Source organism: Lissotriton helveticus, chromosome 8 (assembly GCF_964261635.1).
Source record: "Lissotriton helveticus chromosome 8, aLisHel1.1, whole genome shotgun sequence".
Taxonomy (NCBI): Eukaryota; Metazoa; Chordata; class Amphibia; order Caudata; family Salamandridae; genus Lissotriton; species Lissotriton helveticus.
This window is the reverse complement of record NC_136069.1, coordinates 1,290,081,149-1,290,096,827: the sequence shown is the minus strand read 5'-3', so window position 1 is coordinate 1,290,096,827 and position 15,679 is coordinate 1,290,081,149. Positions and strand designations below refer to the sequence as shown.

Genomic DNA, 15,679 nt, shown 5'->3' with positions numbered 1-15,679 from the left:
TGTGCGCCTACATTTATCGAGCGAGGATTCCAAACCTGACGCCCAGCTCCAAAACAACTCCAAAGTATTGTGTGCGATTCAAAAGAAAATTAAAAACGCCATGTAATTATGATGTGCCTAATTTACGCATGCAGATCGTAGTTAGTATTATACAGATTTGTTGGATATTCATGTACAATTCTTTAAAATGCCTGCACAAAGTGCCTAGCATACTGCACGTGTGATATAAACTGGTGACTTAAACTTGTGTCCCTAATACTATCTATGAAGACTCATTCCAGGCTCTGTTTACAGTATGTCTGTATCTGGTTCGGAACAGTTGTCAATTCTAATTTGATGAGTCTCTTCGCTTTAATCACAATGGAAAGGACATTTGTTACTGAATTAACCAGTCATTATTGTGTCTTTGATCACTGGCATTTAGGGCCGACTTATCAAGGTTTCATGTTACGCAACACAGCAAGACAACTTGCGTGAAAGGGAGATATAGCACATCCCTGCTCTCTTCCTCCACTGCTGCACAATCTGCTGCCTAGCACCAACGAAGTCACCCATGCGCATTGGTATTACAGGTAGGATTGTTTTTGTGCAGGGGGGAACACCTACCTGCACCAAACAATCCTCTGATGCAGTTTCCTCTTTCTAAGTGTGATGCAGTACAATTAGAAAGAGGAAACAACGAGGAGAAATAAAGATATTTCTCCTCTTTGCACCTCTCATGGAAAGCCATAGCATTTTCACGCACTCCCTGGTTTACCAGGGGGAACATCCTTTACAACGCGGATGTTACCCTGCAGTACCGTTACAACGCGTCTTTTACAATGCAAGTTATAACCACGACTTGCGCTGGAGGGCGCTCAAGGATAAGGAATAGTAGGTTTACTATTCCAACACCTTCCCTACTGTACGTAGGCTGGTGGTGGAATAGTAAATTTAACTATTCCTAAGTCCGCACCCCTACAGCGCAAGTCGTTGTAACGACTTGCGTTGTAAAAGACGCGTTGTAACGGTACGCGTGAAAATACCACACGTTGTACCATCATACATCCGTTTACCAGTGTTGGTAAATCTGGGAAAGTGCCAAAATCCACGGGTGGATGCATTGGAACACCCACGCTCCAGCCTTGGAATGCCTTCCTATGGTAGAAAAACACAAGGCGGTGACTTGTGCTGCCTTGCGTTGCTCCAGATTTACAAAGCAACCCAGGGTCACACAACGTGACCTTGTGTCTCTTGGTAAATCTGACTTAGAGGTTGCGTTGACCCTAAGGCAAGAGACAAGGGCAATGCAAATCCTTGATAAATCCGGCCCTTAATTTTTAAAAGAGATAGGTTTGGGTGGCTGGGTTGCATTGCGGCATTCTTTTTGTGCAGCTTTTGTTGTGCTACATGTCCTCTTTATGCACTGCACCTATGTAATCAGTCTGCACATTGCAAAACAGCTATTAGCAAGGAATCACAGAATTCCTGCCTCACAAGTATTCAATAGGCATTCTGTCAATCTTTGCAGCTACTCACAAATAAAATGGTAAAGGCCTGCAAGGTGCAGCAGACCATCGTCTCTGCATTCAGTGTCATAGCGTGTAAGTATAGTTATCCTTGTCCCTTAAATACCAGGGGTCGCAATCCTAAAAAAGCAGATCATAACAGGGATGTGGTGTGGAGCATGCAGTAGACCATGATAACGATGCCTGCTCCACCTCCTGCCTGTAGGTAGAGGAGAACGTTTAGAAAACTTGTATGGGAGAGGAAGGTCAGGCCAGAGGGAGTTGGAGGAGAGTGACAGGTCATCGGTTATATAGATATATTTAAATTATGGGATGTGGAGGGTAAGTTAAGACATTCTGTCCACGGCTCCAACATTACTCCTCCCCCTGGGGTACAAGGTCAGTTTACAGGGGGTTGTTCAGGAGAAGGGACTGGTACCAAAGACCACATTGAAGAAGGAAGGGTTGCTGTCTGCGTTCCATGAGACATTACAGTTGATGCAATGACAACCTATGATTTACTTTCCTGTCAATTAAGTAAATTGAAATCCTTTAGTGGAAAACGACTGTGTCATGCACATGTACCCATCTAATATTCTATATAGTTGCCTTTTTGTGCATTAACATGTGGCTAGTACCTTTTAGAAAGAGCGCCTCTATATGGGCTTATGATTGACATTCATAATTTCTCAGTAGGAGCTGGAAGCACTGCATTCAGAAAGAAGCCAGAGCCCCACCCTACACTCATGCATGGAAAGTGTACTGGAGTTCAGGACACATCATCCACCCTGGCCTCACAAAGGCCTGGAGTCATTATCTTTGAGGGAAAGGAAACCAGCTACCCAGAAAAACCACAATGGACACCAAAGAATAATCTCATAAACACGGACTGAAGAAAGACTCAGCATGTGTCACTGGCTATAGTTTCATCCGAACTAGATACCAGTTTAGCCTGATATTATGGCTCAATTCCAACTGAAATAAAAGGCGCTCTTCAGGAAAGAATGTTCCAGAACATTGAAACGTGCAAACACTATTTCCGAGTACCGCTTTGCATACTGCAGACACAGGTATCACGTTTCATTCTTAGTTCTCAAGATATCTTTTTGCCTTAGACCATGTTTTCTGGTGTCATATTCCCTGATTTGTGCTTAAAAACAATGCTTTGGTGCACCTATCGTGATGTTCTGTCTTTTTATTCCATGTGAAACTAGGCCAATTGGAGATCACGTTACTCAATACGTCTGACATACTGCTCAAAATTGGCAACAGTTATGGTGAGAGTGAGTGTTATTTTACTTTGTTAGAAACAAATGTCCTTTGCCTTTGGCACTGCTGTGTTTTCACATTTTTCCCAAGAATGCAATTTATTCTTTCATCGGAATGTTCCTTTATTAGTAGAATTACTCCCAGAAAACAAAGGCATATGAAAAGAAATGATCAACAATGGCAGCGGCAAATAGATGTATAGTAAGTATGTGAAACCAAATGGACGTTTACAAAAGCATTATTAAAACATGTGCACAGTTTCCTGTGTTATTTATGGTTCACACTGAGAGACATAAGCGTGAGCGTCACATTCTAAATGTGATAATTCACGTCTGTGATGTAGTAGCAATGGTGGGTTAGCAATCTCATAACTCACTGTTGCTACCTCATAAAGGAATTCCTGGGCTGGGCTCTGTGAGAGCCTGTCAGAATAGCAATGGAATGCATGGGGCACAGCTTCTGAAGGGGGGATGGAAGGCACAGAGGGTGGTGGTGGTGGGTGACAGGAGATTAGGTATTTAAAAAAAAATGGAACAAGGAGGAGAAGGCATGTTATGTATGGCTCTGCCCCTGCGTATCAGCTAAAAGCAGGGGTAGATGTCTTGGGTGGCCATACATAACACACAACTGAAGATGGGTAAAAAGCAAATTATGGGGATGTTTTTCACCTTGCAGTTCTGAGTGACTTCATAGACAAATCGAGCTTCACTTTTGTTGGCTCGTGTTGTCTCGTTGCTTGTCCTCGTTGGCTGAAAGCAGAAAGCACAGCTGCAGGAGGGGGGAGGTTTTAGGAACAAGGTGGGCTAGGTTAAATATGGCAGCTATAGTATTTTTTCAGATGTTGTGACACGGAGGAGAGGCCATATTATGTATGTGTCTCCAATACTTCTTTGTCTCAACCTTGCTATTGTGGAGTAGGGGCAGAAGATTTTGGGGATTATTCATAACAAAATTATAGATGGGTAACTGAGAGATATAGGGATGCTTTTCACCTTGGGGTTGTGAGTGACATCATAGACAACTGAAGCTTCACACTCATATCACTTAGAACCCCTCAGTGAAAATCATCCTCGTAACTCACAGATGCCCATCTATAATTCTACATTTACAGACCAGTTGGGGCATGCCTATTTAACTCTAACAAGAACATGGCATCTTTATTCTACACTAATGATTAATTATTTCTTAGGTTATGAGGCATATTGTCAGCTCAGATTGTTAAAAACAGCTATCTAAAAAACCTGCCCATTATATTATGCCTGGAAGAAAGTTTAATTATGTGGGTGAAATTGGAGTAATTCCCGAATTATGCATTACATAAAATTCCCAAAATTACTCAAATTTCACATTTTGCAAATTTGCGTAATGTTTGAAAATGAGAGCTCATTTCATGGCGAAAATATCTCACCATGAGAGATTTTTGATGAAACCGGTTTCCTGATAGTATCTCAGAAGTCTTTTTTACATGAAGGTTGCACTTACATAGCATAAGTCAAGCAAGATACTAGCAAACCACATTACATTTTAAAACCATATTTTTGTGAACTTGTTATAGAAGTTCGTGTAATTCAGTGGGGAAAAAATATGTGATTTCACACACTCTCACCAACATATGACACCTTTCCTTTCACAAAAGAAGTTTTTTTCTGTGCGAGGATAGGCATTATTAGATAAATATCAATTAAAACATTTTCAACAAAAAAAGACTGAAATTCACCAGTTCTAGTTTTCTCAAGTAATAATTGCTCGCGCCCTAAAGTTAATATAACTCATGCCCTCCATGTTCAGTGTTGTTATCAATTATATCATTTCAGATGTGATTCAGGATACTGAGAATGCAGGGGGAGGTTTGGATATAAAGCACAAGATGGCGGATGCCAGTACTTAGCACTCCTGCGACAGCACTCTTTAATCCGTCAGAATCTTGTGTAAGTTGGGGGCCGACATCAGGAAGATACTGCACTCTCAATGTAGTCGGGAGCATCAGGGGCCCAGGAAACAACAGTTGGGCAGACCGGATTAGCAGAGAAAGAGTGAGTGGCAGCAGCTGCCAGCACTGCTGGCAGGCACCTTGAAGGGATAGCTTCTTGCTCCCAGACAAAAAAATACTTCGAGCCTAAAGGCAGCAAGCAGGTCCCCGAGGAGACATGATGGTCCTTGGCCTAATGGTGCCCAAAAGCATTGACCCACCAGTAGTGGGGACAAGAGAACCTGACTGGCAGCAGCCCTGGGAGCCATGGGGAGAGAGGATGCATGCAGCGAGCTCCTTGGGCAAGACGGCTTGGCAGGCCGGGGGCCGCAAGCATATTAGGCAGTCCAGGTTTGGTGGAGAGGGACCGGGCCCGAGAGTAACAACAGGACGGACTGGTCATGAGAAGTAGCGTGCAGTGACTTAGGCGCCCCCTCACAACAATGGTGACCATCTCAAGATATCGATCTCACGGCTCCAGAGGTGGAAAGTTGGGCCACCGAAGGTGATTCAGTGCTCCAGTGTCTGGGTGCATGCCAGGACCCTCACCACCAGAAGTAATGAGAGAGGAGACCTGAGGGGGGCAGCCCACAGAGCCACAAAGATTGAGACTGCCCACGGCTGGCTTCTCCTAAGAGAGGATTTGCGTCTGGCTCCCAAGTAATGTAGGCAAGGGCTGGACATGTGGAGGCACCGGAGAAGGGTGAAAAGATAACTATCTCCGAGACCCCACAATGAAAGGGGGTGAGACTTCAAAACACCACTCAAAATGACAGCTCCAGGGCCCACTGGACATAGCTGGGTGTGCAAGGATCCCAGGGCAATGTAAGCAACATTACCATTTTCCAGGCCTTCTACAACCATCTTGGAAAGAGCATGGAGGGGTGGAGGGAGATAGTAGGGGAGATCAAAAGTACAGGCCAGTGAAGATGGCTCACACGCCAGTGAGGTAAGAGAGTCACAACAGCTGAAAGATCAATGGGAGGGTGGAATCATGTGCCTTGCAGAGACCTGTGCTTTACAGAGAGATGAAATGTAGCTTGTATTAAAGGTCCCCAATCAAGCTGACTTAAGTACACAGAATGATACGGGAGAAGACCCAGGTTGTGAGTCCCCGCCTTTCCAGTCGGCTTCTTGTGCTACTCCTCTTGGGCCGGAGATGGAGGCCTGGTAGGTCACGTGGTGGTCTACCACTCCACGAAGTAGGCGACAATGGCGAGGGACAAAGTGTCCCCTAAACAAGGAAAATTAGACAAGTTTGCAAACACCATATCACAACCCATGCTGCTAGAGTCCAGAGAAGAGGGGGCTGAAGAACTGCAACACTCACAAACTATGGCAAACCTAAAGGCCATAGAGACCTCCTGAATGATCCTGGAAACTAAAACAGGAGAAGTGGGTGCAAACATGACCCTACAGCGGCAGGACCTACAAAAGACTAACGTTCATGTTAAGGAAGCTGAGACCTGAATCAAAGCATTTTAAAATAAAGGCAAAGACATCAGCCAAATGGTACATTAGATGTAGAGTACAGTCTCTGAATTGAGTAACAAAGCAAAGGATTCTGAGGGGCACTCCAAGAGGAATAACCCAAAGTTTGTGGGATTCCCTGAGAGAGTGGAGGGGAATCAACCAGAACATTTCCTGAAGGATTGGCACTGCACCTTCCTACTGGAAGAGCAGATTTTCTCATGTTTCTTCATAGAGAGAGCACATCGGGCATTGGCGAGGAAGCCCCCCATGGACTGCCGCACTGAAAGATATTAGCCCACCTGTTGAACTATAGGGACAGGGATGTGGTAGTACGTGTGGCCAAGACACTGGGGACTCTTATGATTGACTCCCTGGGGATCCTGATTTTTCTGGACTAACCAGACTTGTTCAAAAACAGTAGAGGTAATTTGAACAGGTGAAGCAGAAACTGAGGGAAATGGGAGTCCAAAATATGTTGCTTAGCCCAGCCAAGCTTCAGGTTATATTTAAAGGGAAATAACTTTTCTTCAATTTATTTATGTATTTTTTTATAAAGCGCATACCATGCCCGAAGCTGTCAGAGCGCTTTACAATTGAACCAGTTACATTACATTACATAAGGACTTCAGAGTACATGATGTACGTAAAAGATACAAACAAAAAAAAACTCTGAACTCACATAAGAATGGTAGTAAGTACATATGTCTACTACAGATACTAGTGGTTAGAATTACATATATATATATACAAAATGCAAATTCACTCAGGATTACATTTTAAGAAAAGTCGAAGCGATTAGTGTTGGACGAATATGCATTACATATGTACACAGCATGATCTTCTCGCCATTGCTGGGGTTCTAGCGGTCTTGGGGAGCTAGGCCTTCAGGTTGCTGCTGCACTCATGAGCGGTGTTCTTGGGCATGGAGGGATCCCAGAGCTGGTACTGGCTGTAGGGTTAGAAGGCCATGTGGTGGTGGGTGAAGGCGGTGTGCTGGATCACGGAACGTCCAAGTGGGCTCTCACAAATCCCTCAAGGACCATCTGGACGATGAGCGCTGGGCCAAGGAAGCACCCAGGTGAGGGCACTAACCTCCTCTTTGCAAATGGGGCCCTCCTCTGGTTTCTCCCTCAAGCCACCTGCGATAAGGTGAGACGTCCGTCATCAAAAAGCTGCTCTCTTGGGCAACTCTACTCCAAAGTGTTCCTTTGTTGCTGCCATGCTGCCAATGGGGGCTCCTCTGTTCACCACCACAGCAACTGCTGCAAGGCCCAGGATTCAGGTCTCATCTGCCGACAGGCACTCAGTATCACCGGGAACTGTTTGGTAATCTGTCTGTCGTAGCCCCCGTCTGCCATCTTGGGGATAACAAGTTGTGCCGCAAACTGTGTCCGCCATCTGCCCAGGCCGCCTCAGTTCACAACAATCACCTGGGCATGGAGTAGGAGTGGGTAGAGGAAAGAACCCGAATCATAAACAAGGACTTCCCTGAAAGGGAACCCCATCCTTGGGGACTTGGGATGGTAAAATGAAGGAGCAGCAGAAACGCACTGTCAGTGGCCCCCAAACTGGTTCGAGAAGGAGAAGACATGCCTCAGCCTGGAAAACTAAGAGGGACTCCAAAGAGTATAGAGAACCCAAAACAAACATCAGGGAGGAAGAATCAGACAGGGAGAGGGAAGACACACCGGGATTCGAACCATGACCCTACTGATTGACCAGCTACAATGAAACAGTGAAAGAATGGGTGCCCCGAAAACTGAAGAACTTTACCAGTAGGGAAGTTCAGGGAGGGATTGAAGGGCTGGCACCGAGAGGTGTGGTTACATATGAAGAGAGGGTGGAGGGACAACAGACCTTTCCACAGCTGGGGATGTGGGTAGTTTTGAGATTACCCACAGGGAAAGTTGGGTGGTAGCTGGGACTCAAGAGGGATTAGTTGCAGGGGGATGTTTTAGGCACCACGTACAGACTGGTAAGAAATAGAGAGACTGGAAGCACCCAGACAACTCAAAGCTTGGTCATATATAGTTTTTATATATCTACTCTTAATCGATCAAAGTAATAATATGTATGTCTAATAGCACAATGTCCTAACGTTCAGTAACTGTCTAATGTACAACGTTCTGCAGAATCTATTGTTGATCCTCTACGTTTTCTATGTGTATTAACACTTTTAATTTTTACTTCTATTTTTACAAACTGACAAACTTGTTTTGTGTTGACTACCTCATCCATTGTTATTCTTCTACTGTAAAGAGCTCTGATACCCTTGTGGGTCACATTTGCGCTATATAAAACTGTATAAATAAATAAATAAATGCCTTAAACGACCAGACACAGCGAATATCTGGAGGATCAATTAAAGATCCTGTCATGAAACATAACGGTTGGAATGCAAAATTAAAAGGGGAATAGTGGCACAGTATCTCTGGTGACATTCCTTAGATATGAGGTTCTTGTAAGAGACCCACCTCCTGCGGAATAACTGCAAATGTCTTCAGAGGGGCAGGCACACCTTGATGGCGTATGCAGTATACAAAGGGGGATCACATGGAGTCAATGTGTACAAGGCTTTTTCACTGTTCCTATACTAGCTTATCAAGAACTGTTACAGCACGGTCTATACTTAGTTCCATGAAAACATGTTGCCAAGCTGAATGGGGGTTAAATCTGCCAGTCTAGGAGATGGTGGCTGCTGAAAGCTCGCAGCTTGGGGTAGAAGGTTCTGTTAAAGCAGGTGAAGTGTATTCCATTAGCTGTGGGCAATTCATCATTATTATAACCATTGATGCCTGCGGTACATATGATCCCAATTCAGCTATCAAGCACATTAACAGTTGCAGTCAACACCGCATAAGATTTACTAACTGCCCATCAAACAAAGGCTAATGCAAGACATAATGGCTGCACGAGCCAACCCAAAATTCACTCTCTTGCTGTACTCCTTTTTGTGCTTTAATTTTGAAGAACTCATGACATAAGCTCTTGGAGAAGACAACTAAATCTGTTGTGGCAAGATGTTGCATCACAGGGTCCCTGAATCAAAATTGTCAAACATGAATCCTTTGGATCCATGTTGGTCCTCATGGTTCCCAGAAGTCTTGATCATAAACAACTTGGATTGATTCAGCTCCTTCAAGAACCATAGATGTTTTAAAATGATTGATAACCCTGTGCCAAATGGGGGATGCAGGCTGGTAGACTCTGTGCTGGACGATAGAGGGGATTCAAGACAGAGGAAAGGGATAGCCACACCATGCACCCTAGTTTTTCTGTAGGTGCTGTGGACAGAGGGGCTAGATGTGGTCTCCTGGCCTAAGCCACGGCCTATAGAGCAGTTACTGGAAAAACAGAGTGAAGGGAAGACAGACAACAAAGGCAATTCTCTTTGGGCTCTTACTTTAGACAGAGGCTAATGTATAATATTGATACATTTAGAATGTTCTCTAAAAAAAACAAATCTTAAAATTCTATAAGCCATGTCTGAACTGGGGTGGCAGAGTGGGCTAAAGAACGGTGATGGATTAAACCCAGATCTTTTGACTGGGTGTGAGTGTTTGATTGATTCAGATGCTCCGTCCATCACCACCCCCTTTTGTACCGCTTTTGGCCCCCATAAGTGTGGCAGGGTATGCTCAGATGTGAGTCCCTTGCTCATTTTGCCACTGGATTCAAGCAAGCCGGGCTGAAGACGGCTGAAATGCCAGAAACCGGTCCTCGGAAGCTTGTTTCCGGTCCAGGGAAGACATGGCTTGGCAGTTCGGGCTGGACTGTTTCCATGAGGCACAGGGTCAGACTGATTTGCATATAGCCATGTCTGAACTGGGGTGGCAGAGTGGGCTAAAGAACGGTGATGGATTAAACCTAGATCTTTTGACTGGGTGTGAGTGTTTGATTGATTCAGATGCTCCGTCCATCACCACCCCCTTTTGTACCGCTTTTGGCCACCATAAGTGTGGCAGGGTATGCTCAGACGTGAGTCCCTTGCTCACTTTGCCACTGGATTCAAGCAAGCCAGGCTGAAGACGGCTGAAATGCCAGAAACCGGTTCTCGGAAGCTTGTTTCCGGTCCAGGGAAGACATGGCTTGGCAGTTCGGGCTGGACTGTTCCCATGAGCCACAGGGTCAGACTGATTTGCATATAGCCATGTCTGAACTGGGGTGGCAGAGTGGGCTAATGAACGGTGATGGATTAAACCCAGATCTTTTGACTGGGTGTGAGTGTTTGATTGATTCAGATGCTCCGTCCATCACCACCCCCTTTTGTACCGCTTTTGGCCACCATAAGTGTGGCAGGGTATGCTCAGACGTGAGTCCCTTGCTCACTTTGCCACTGGATTCAAGCAAGCCGGGCTGAAGACGGCTGAAATGCCAGAAACTGGTCCTCGTAAGCTTGTTTCCGGTCCAGGGAAGACATGGCTTGGCAGTTCGGGCTGGACTGTTCCCATGAGCCACAGGGTCAGACTGATTTGCATATAGCCATGTCTGATCTGGGGTGGCAGAGTGGGCTAAAGAACGGTGATGGATTAAACCCAGATCTTTTGACTGGGTGTGAGTGTTTGATTGATTCAGATGCTCCGCCCATCACCACCCCCTTTTGTACCGCTTTTGGCCCCCATAAGTGTGGCAGGGTATGCTCAGACGTGAGTCCCTTGCTCACTTTGCCACTGGATTCAAGCAAGCCGGGCTGAAGACGGCTGAAATGCCAGAAACCGGTCCTCAGAAGCTTGTTTCCGGTCCAGGGAAGACATGGCTTGGCAGTTCGGGCTGGACTGTTCCCATGAGGCACAGGGTCAGACTGATTTGCATATAGCCATGTCTGAACTGGGGTGGCAGAGTGGGCTAAAGAAGGGTTATGGATTAAACCCAGATCTTTTGACTGGGTGTGAGTGTTTGATTGATTCAGATGCTCCGTCCATCACCACCCCCTTTTGTACCGCTTTTGGCCACCATAAGTGTGGCAGGGTATGCTCAGACGTGAGTCCCTTGCTCACTTTGCCACTGGATTCAAGCAAGCCGGGCTGAAAACGGCTGAAATTCCAGAAACCGGTCCTCAGAAGCTTGTTTTCGGTCCAGGAAAGACATGGCTTGGCAGTCCGGGCTGGACTGTTCCCATGAGGCACAGGGCCAGACTGATTTGCATATTGCCATGTCTGAACTGGGGTGGCAGAGTGGGCTAAAGAACGGTGATGGATTAAACCCAGATCTTTTGACTGGGTGTGAGTGTTTGATTGATTTAGATGCTCCGTCCATCACCACCCCATTTTGTACCGCTTTTGGCCCCCATAAGTGTGGCAGGGTATGCTCAGACGTGAGTCCCTTGCTCACTTTGCCACTGGATTCAAGCAAGCCGGGCTGAAAACGGCTGAAATGCCAGAAACCGGTCCTCGGAAGCTTGTTTCCGATCCAGGGAAAATATGGCTTGGCAGTTGAGGCTGGACTGTTTCCATGAGGCACAGGGTCAGACTGATTTGCATATAGCCATGTCTGAACTGGGTTGGCAGAGTGGGCTAAAGAACGGTGATGGATTAAACCAAGATCTTTTGACTGGGTGTGAGTGTTTGATTGATTCAGATGCTCCGTCCATCACCACCCCCTTTTGTACTGCTTTTGGCCACCATAAGTGTGGCAGGGTATGCTCAGATGTGAGTCCCTTGCTCATTTTGCCACTGGATTCAAGCAAGCCGGGCTGAAGACGGCTGAAATGCCAGAAACCGGTCCTCGGAAGCTTGTTTCCGGTCCAGGGAAGACATGGCTTGGCAGTTCGGGCTGGACTGTTCCCATGAGGCACAGGGTCAGACTGATTTGCATATAGCCACGTCTGAACTGGGGTGGCAGAGTGGGCTAAAGAACGGTGATGGATTAAACCCAGATCTTTTGACTGGGTGTGAGTGTTTGATTGATTCAGATGCTCCGTCCATCACCACCACCTTTTGTACCGCTTTTGGCGACCATAAGTGTGGCAGGGTATGCTCAGACGTGAGTCCCTTGCTCACTTTGCCACTGGATTCAAGCAAGTCGGGATGAAGACGGCTGAAATGCCAGAAACCGGTCCTCGGAAGCTTGTTTCCGGTACAGGGAAGACATGGCGTGGTAGTTCGGGCTGGACTATTCCCATGAGGCACAGGGTCAGACTGATTTGCATATAGCCATGTCTGAACTGGGGTGGCAGAGTGGGCTAAAGAACGGTGATGGATTAAACCCAGATCTTTTGACTGGGTGTGAGTGTTTGATTGATTCAGATGCTCCGTCCATCACCACCCCCTTTTGTACCGCTTTTGGCCACCATAAGTGTGGCAGGGTATGCTCAGACGTGAGTCCCTTGCTCACTTTGCCACTGGATTCAAGCAAGCCGGGCTGAAGACGGCTGAAATGCCAGAAACCTGTCCTCGTAAGCTTGTTTCCGGTCCAGGGAAGACATGGCTTGGCAGTTCGGGCTGGACTGTTCCCATGAGCCACAGGGTCAGACTGATTTGCATATAGCCATGTCTGAACTGGGGTGGCAGAGTGGGCTAAAGAACGGTGATGGATTAAACCCAGACCTTTTGACTGGGTGTGAGTGTTTGATTGATTCAGATGCTCCGTCCATCACCACCCTCTTTTGTACCGCTTTTGGCCACCATAAGTGTGGCAGGGTATGCTCAGATGTGAGTCCCTTGCTCATTTTGCCACTGGATTCAAGCAAGCCGGGCTGAAGAAGGCTGAAATGCCAGAAGCCGGTCCTCGGTAGCTTGTTTCCGGTCCAGGGAAGACATGGCTTGGCAGTTCGGGCTGGACTGTCCCCATGAGGCACAGGGTCAGACTGATTTGCATATAGCCATGTCTGAACTGGGGTGGCAGAGTGGGCTAAAGACCGGTGATGGATTAAACCCAGATCTTTTGACTTGGTGTGAGTGTTTGATTGATTCAGATGCTCCGTCCATCACCACCCCCTTTTGTACCGCTTTTGGCCACCATAAGTGTGGCAGGGTATGCTCAGACGTGAGTCCCTTGCTCACTTTGCCACTGGATTCAAGCAAGCCGGGATGAAGACGGCTGAAATGCCAGAAACCAGTCCTCGTAAGCTTGTTTCCGGTCCAGGGAAGACATGGCTTGGCAGTTCGGGCTGGACTGTTCCCATGAGCCACAGGGTCAGACTGATTTGCATATAGCCATGTCTGAACTGGGGTGGCAGAGTGGGCTAAAGAACGGTGATGGATTAAACCCAGATCTTTTGACTGGGTGTGAGTGTTTGATTGATTCAGATGCTCCGTCCATCACCACCCTCTTTTGTACCGCTTTTGGCCACCATAAGTGTGGCAGGGTATGCTCAGATGTGAGTCCCTTGCTCATTTTGCCACTGGATTCAAGCAAGCCGGGCTGAAGAAGGCTGAAATGCCAGAAGCCGGTCCTCGGTAGCTTGTTTCCGGTCCAGGGAAGACATGGCTTGGCAGTTCGGGCTGGACTGTCCCCATGAGGCACAGGGTCAGACTGATTTGCATATAGCCATGTCTGAACTGGGGTGGCAGAGTGGGCTAAAGAACGGTGATGGATTAAACCCAGATCTTTTGACTGGGTGTGAGTGTTTGATTGATTCAGATGCTCCGTCCATCACCACCCCCTTTTGTACCGCTTTTGGCCACCATAAGTGTGGCAGGGTATGCTCAGACGTGAGTCCCTTGCTCACTTTGCCACTGGATTCAAAAAGCCGGGCTGAAGACGGTTGAAATGCCAGAAACCGGTCTTCGGAAGCGTGTTTCCGGTCCAGGGAAGACATGGCTTGGCAGTTCGGGCTGGACTGTTCCCATGAGGCACAGGGTCAGACTGATTTGCATATAGCCATGTCTGAACTGGGGTGGAAGAGTTGGCTAAAGAACGGTGATGGATTAAACCCAGATCTTTTGACTGGGTGTGAGTGTTTGATTGATTCAGATGCTCCGTCCATCGCCACCCCATTTTGTACCGTTTTTGGCCACCATAAGTGTGGCAGGGCATGCTCAGACGTGAGTCCCTTGCTCACTTTGCCACTGGATTAAAGCAAGCCGGGCTGAAGAAGGCTGAAATGCCAGAAGCCGGTCCTCTGAAGCTCGTTTCCGGTCCAGGGAAGACATGGCTTGGCAGTTCGGGCTGGACTGTTCCATGAGGCACAGGGTCAGACTGATTTGCATATAGCCATGTCTGAACTGGGGTGGCAGAGAGGGCTAAAGAACGGTGATGGATTAAACCCAGATCTTTTGACTGGGTGTGAGTGTTTGATTAATTCAGATGCTCCGTCCATCACCACCCCCTTTTGTACCGCTTTTGGCCACCATAAGTGTGGCAGGGTATGCTCAGACGTGAGTCCCTTGCTCACTCTGCCACTGGATTCAAGCAAGCCGGGCTGAAGACGGCTGAAATGCCAGAAACCGGTTCTCGGAAGCTTGTTTCCGGTCCAGGGAAGACATGGCTTGGCAGTTCGGGCTGGACTGTTCCCATGAGGCACAGGGTCAGACTGATTTGCATATAGCCATGTCTGAACTGGGGTGGCAGAGTGGGCTAAAGAACGGTGATGGATTAAACCCAGATCTTTTGACTGGGTGTGAGTGTTTGATTGATTCAGATGCTCCGTCCATCACCACCCCCTTTTGTACCACTTTTGGCCACCATAAGTGTGGCAGGGTATGCTCAGACGTGAGTCCCTTGCTCACTTTGCCACTGGATTCAAGCAAGCCGGGCTGAAGAAGGCTGAAATGCCAGAAACCGGTCCTCGGAAGCTTGTTTCCGGTCCAGGGAAGACATGGCTTGGCAGTTCGGGCAGGACTTTTCCCATGAGGCACAGGGTCAGACTGATTTGCATATAGCCATGTCTGAACTAGGGTGGCAGAGTGGGCTAAAGAACGGTGATGGATTAAACCCAGATCTTTTGACTGGGTGTGATTGTTTGATTGATTCAGATGCTCCGTCCATCACCACCCCCTTTTGTACCGCTTTTGGCCACCATAAGTGTGGCAGGGTATGCTCAGTCGTGAGTCCCTTGCTCACTTTGCCACTGGATTCAAGCAAGCCGGGCTGAAGACGGCTGAAATGCCAGAAACCGGTCCTCGGAAGCTTGTTTCCGGTCCAGGGAAGACATGGCTTGGCAGTTCGGGCTGGACTGTTCCCATGAGGCACAGGGTCAGACTGATTTGCATATAGCCATGTCTGAACTGGGGTGGAAGAGTGGGCTAAAGAACGGTGATGGATTAAACCCAGATCTTTTGACTGGGTGTGAGTGTTTGATTGATTCAGATGTTCCGCCCATCACCACCCCCTTTTGTACTGCTTTTGGCCACCATAAGTGTGGCAGGGTATGCTCAGACGTGAGTCCCTTGCTCACTTTGCCACTGGATTCAAGCAAGCCGGGCTGAAGACGGCTGAAATGCCAGAAACCGGTCCTCTGAAGCTTGTTTCTGGTCCAGGGAAGACATGGCTTGGCAGTTCGGGCTGGACTGTTCCCATGAGGCACAGGGTCAGACTGATA

The 15,679-nt window shown here is 47.4% G+C and overlaps 1 protein-coding gene across 1 annotated transcript in view; it reads right to left on the bottom strand.

Moving 5' to 3' along the window:
* MYO16 (myosin XVI) overlaps positions 1-15,679 on the bottom strand; it is a 2,830,569-nt gene that overhangs the window by 1,679,150 nt on the left and 1,135,740 nt on the right. The window lies entirely within an intron of this gene.